The 5,082-nt window shown below is 39.5% G+C and overlaps 1 pseudogene; it reads right to left on the bottom strand.

The window, feature by feature from the left end:
• Positions 1-230: 230 nt before the first annotated feature.
• Positions 231-1,149, bottom strand: LOC141417441 (olfactory receptor 4F15-like; annotated as a pseudogene).
• Positions 1,150-5,082: the final 3,933 nt, after the last annotated feature.

The raw sequence follows: 5,082 nt of genomic DNA, 5'->3' as shown, positions 1-5,082 counted from the left end.
TGAACATGGTGGGTTATGAGGCCATATGATTTAACTTTTTAACACTTTGATTTGCATAGTGTCAAATAATAATACCACTTCTAGTTTAATGGTGAAATAGCTACTATAATTCAGTAGACAGTACATTTCTGGGCCTATAACATGGCATAAGTCTCTGAAATTGCACAGTATCTTTTCTGCAACCAGTATGAAGGGGACTCTATAGTTCCATGTCTTCATTGCCAAACCATTTATGAAATCTTCCTATAGAACACAAGATGACTACACAGTCTTCTCATTGCCACTTTCATGTCTTTATTCCCAAATGTGCAGATGACTGGATTCAAAAAAGGAGTGATGAATGCATCAAAAATAGCAAGATATTTATCCAGGTGTGATGTGGGAGAAGGCCAGGTGTAGAAAAACATCAGCTAACCACAGTGACATGAGCTGACAGAGTAGAGAAGGCCTTCAAGGAACCTCCAGAAGAATGTTTCTGAACAGTCAACAGAATAAAAATGTAGGAAATGACCAGTAAGACAAAGGAGCCCACAGAAATGAGACCACTATTGACAGTAACCATGAACTCAAGTTCTTGAGTGTTTGTACAGGCAAGCCTGAGGAGTCAGAGAAGGTCATAATAAAAGCTGTCAAACACATTAGGGCCACAGAAAGGTAAATCTACCACAAATGCTAATTGGACCAGTGAGTGGATAAGGCCAGTGATGCAGGAAGTTACTAAAAATCACAGACACACTCATGGGCTCATGATGGTCAGGTAGTGGAGAGGTTTACATATGGCCACATACCTGTCAAAGGCCTTGGCCATGAGCCACACCATCTCAGTGCCCCCCACTGCATGGATAAAGAAGATCTGGGTCATACATCCCCTAAAGGAAATGGTTTTGTGTTTCTTGAAAATATTACAAATCATCTTAGGGGCTGTAATTGAACAAAACCCTATATCAATGACTGAGAGGTTAGCTAGGAGGAAATATATGTAGGATTGCAGATGAGCATCCAAGGTTACAGTGAGCACAATGACAAGGTGACCTGTCATGCTTGCAAAGTAGAACAGGAGAAGATGAAAAGTAGAGACTGCATCTCTCATGAGTCAGTGAGTCCCAGGAGCACAAACTCTGACTCTACTGAGTGATTCAGTCCACCCATTGCTTCAGACACCAGAATCAGCATTCATGTTTCCTAAGGGAAGAAAAAAACAAGAAAGAATTACCTAGCCAAGAATTAGTATATAAGGTCATCTTTAAATTCTTCCAATGAATGGATGTTATCTGTCTTTTTTTCATTTGTTTGTTTTGGTGCTATTGGGGTTTGAACTCAGGGCCCTGTGCTTGCTAGGTAAGCACTCTACCACTTGAGCCATACCCTCAGCCATAGATGGATATTATCTCAGTCAGTCACATGAGCCACCTAGCAATTACTCATGTACTACACACAGCTCTCAAAAAATCTGCTAAATTACATCCAAAAGTTTCCCTTCTTACTTCAACTGTCAAAATTTCTCTCATTCTGTTCTCTAATGCACAAAATCCAACTTTTCAAAGCCCCAATGAATGCTCCCTCCTTTGTGAAGCCTTTCTGATCTGCTGAATCCCTACACACTCAGTGCCTGTTTAGCATGTATCTCACTTTGCCTTTTGAGATCATATAAATGTCCATCTCTCTGCTTAAAATGTAGCTTCTTGACTGGAGATGTAGATCAGTGGTAGAGCATTTTCCTAGCCTATGTTAGGCCCTGGGCTTAACCCCTAGTGCTGTCAAACAAACCAGCCAACCAAACAGAAAAAACAATGCAAGCTTCTTGGGTGTAAGAATCAGATCTGATCCACATGGGTGGAACAAAATGAAGCAGGAGGATCATGAGTTTGAGGCCAGTCTGGGCTACATCTCAAGATTCTATCTCAAAAACCCAAAACAAAAATGGGGTCTCAATTTATTTATTTAACTTTTTGGTGTTTTGGGGGTTTGAACTTAGGGCTTCATGCTTACTAGGCAGGTGCTCTACCATTTGAGCCATACCTGCAGGCCCTTTTGCTCCTGTTATTTTTGAAATAAGTCTTGTCTTTGCTTGGGTGGACCTGATTGTGATTCTCCTATTAATGCTTCCCACAGTAGCTGGGATGACAGGTGCACACCACCTGTAACTTTTTGCAGGGACTGACTTGGAGTGTGATCCTTCTGCTCTCAGCCTCCAACACAGCTGCGATGACTGGTGCATACCACCATGCCCAGCTTTTGGTTGAGATAGGGTCTTGCAAACTTTTTTGCACAGGCTGGCCTTGAACCATGATCCTCCCAACCTCAGCCTAGGATTATAGGTGTGAGCAACAGGCGCCTGGTTGTGACTCAATTATTAACCTAAAAATACCAATAAAGGGTTTCTAATATGCTTCAAGATGGAAGAATGATGTTATTTTATAATTGATAACTTACTGTCATTGTGATGTTCTGACCTAGTCCAAATTTTACACTTTGCCATTGAAATAATTTATACGAGCAGTGACCTGCTCAGTTTCACAAAGGTCATTATTGGGAAATTTTATACAGAGACCCCAAACTCCGAATTCCCATTTAAAGTTCTTTATGATAAATAGCTTTTGTACTAGTTCCCAACTGCTGCTGTAATAAGTTATCACACATTCAGTAGAACAAGCACAAACACACACACACACACACACACACACACACATCTTATAGCTCTAATGCAAGAAAGCTGATGGGAGTTTTTAGAGCTAAAGTCAAGTGTCAACAGAGCTTCTTTTCTTTGGAAGTTTTAGCTGAGGATCTGTTTCCTTGTCTTCTTCAGCTGCCAGAGGCTGCCTGTGTTTCTTGGCTTATGAACCCCTTCTCCCTCTTTAAAGTGCACAGTTCCAAACCCTACTTCTGTCTTCACACCTCCCCTCTCACTCTGACTCGCCTGTCTTCCTCCTATAATGATCCTTGTAATTACTCTGGGCAGACCCATGATAGTCTCAAAATCCAAGATTCTTAAATCAATCCTATTCACAATGATTCTTTTGCCATGTGAGGTAACATTCACAGACCTGAGGATTAAAAAAGGGGTATCTTTGATGGCCCTTATACCAGTAGGTTAAGAGGAAAAGGAAAAATCTTACAATTAAGCAACAAATACATCAGAGGGTATTTCAGATACACCGGCAGGACATTGGAAGAGACATTAAGGGATGAGGGACAGAAGGTGCATCCTGGCTTTTGCCCGATAATATGACTAAATACCTTCTGACTCCAGTGACATGTTGGACTAAGTGTAGACACCTCATGCCCATCAATAATAGGGAATAAATGATAATCAATCAACAAACATGTTTTATAAAAGTAGTCATGCCAGACACCCAGACATCCTGAGTGATTCTATGAATGTTTTTTGTTTAATAACTCAATAAATATTCTGAATTCCAGGAATGCTAGACACCACTCCAGAGGTTTGGGATAAAGTGTTGAAAAGAATTCTTGCTTTTGTAGAATCCATATTCAGTATAGAAAATGCAATTTTGGTGTGACATCTTCCTTATCCAGAAGGGGTAAGAACACTTGAAGAAATTCTGTAATTAATCAAATACCTGGGAGGCCTGAAACACTCTGTTTACTTCCAGTTCTAGTTTCACTTTCAGGAAGTGTTTTCTTAGATCTGAATTATTGCACACATAGCTTCTATTACACTGTGAAAAATTTTAGGTGTTTTGTCTAATAAATATGCATTGGTTTTATCTCCCCACATCTATTTATAAAACTCAGGGTCAAGTTTCATGCACCATAATTCATTGTGGTGACTGAAAAGTAACCCAGAAGCAATGTTGGGAAGAGTCTATGGCTTATTCACTCGTTTGTTCAACTATTTATGTGGTGTGTATATGGTACTTAGAAATATGCTAAACCCTGGGGATTACATAAAGGTAAAAATTATAGATATCAATTATATAGAAAAATTGATGGAGCAGGAAATCAAATGCACATAAAATGAAACTGTACGGGAATGAGAACAATCTCAAGAGTTGTATGACCTGTTTTATGATTTGTGTTCAAACTTTCATATCATGAACTGTAGACTAATTAAAATGCCTCCAAAATTGGCAAAAAAGCCCAAAAATAATGACTTCTGATCACTAAGGGAATGATAGGCTTCCATGAAGTAGGAACAACAGTGAGAATATATGTGGGGGGGGAACATAAATAATGCTTTCTCCAAACGGAAATTAGGATAGTAAAAAATAAGACGTCACCATTGCAAAATAAATCATGGTAAACCTAAGTGTTCAAGAATTTATAGGGAGAAGAGAAAAACTAGAAGATTTATTGATTCATTCAGAGAACAAAATTGGGGTTCTGTGTAAGTTTTACATGAACAGCATAAGAAGAGAGAAGGTGGACATTTGATAAAGTTAAATACTTTTTTTGGTGGTACTGGGGTTTGAACTTAGGGCTTTGTGTTTGCAAAACAAGCATTTTGCCACATGAGCCACACCTTCAGTCCAATTACCTCTGGTTATTTTGGAGATGGGGGTTTCACAAACTATTTGCCTATGCTGGCCTCAAATTGCCATCCTCCCTGATCTCAGCCTCCTATGTAGCTAGGATTAAATAAGTCAGCCGCTAGACCCCGGCTAAATTACATTTTTTAAATCAGAAAGCAAAGTGATGGCAAAGATGAGGAAAAGACAGAAAAGGAAGAGTGGATTCTGAACACAGCAGAACACCAAATTGGTCAATTACATGAAAAGTTATGACGAAGAGGATGAGATGGGAGAATGGAAGTTTGTTTAAATGTGCAATTTTAGAAGTACTAGTGCCCCCAAAGCATTTCCTATTGGCATCCAGCTCTATAGCTGCCTTCTTTTAGGTTAGTATACTGCAGCCTCTAGTCTTACAGATACTGCTAAGGGAAGGGTACCTCATTAAGTTATTACAGACAAACAAATTACTGGATGGCTTTCCTTAACTGAGATCCTATTCATGGAAGACATGAGAATTCTGCTGATGAAGAAATGTGATCCCTTTTAAACTTGAGTCACTACCCAAGGAGGATGAGCTTGGATCTGTTTCCAAAGGAGACAGGATAGGAGA

The sequence above is a fragment of the Castor canadensis genome, chromosome 2 (genome assembly GCF_047511655.1).
Source record: "Castor canadensis chromosome 2, mCasCan1.hap1v2, whole genome shotgun sequence".
NCBI classification, from domain to species: Eukaryota; Metazoa; Chordata; class Mammalia; order Rodentia; family Castoridae; genus Castor; species Castor canadensis.
Note: the sequence above shows the minus strand (reverse complement) of the source record. Positions and strands in the feature narration are given on the sequence as shown.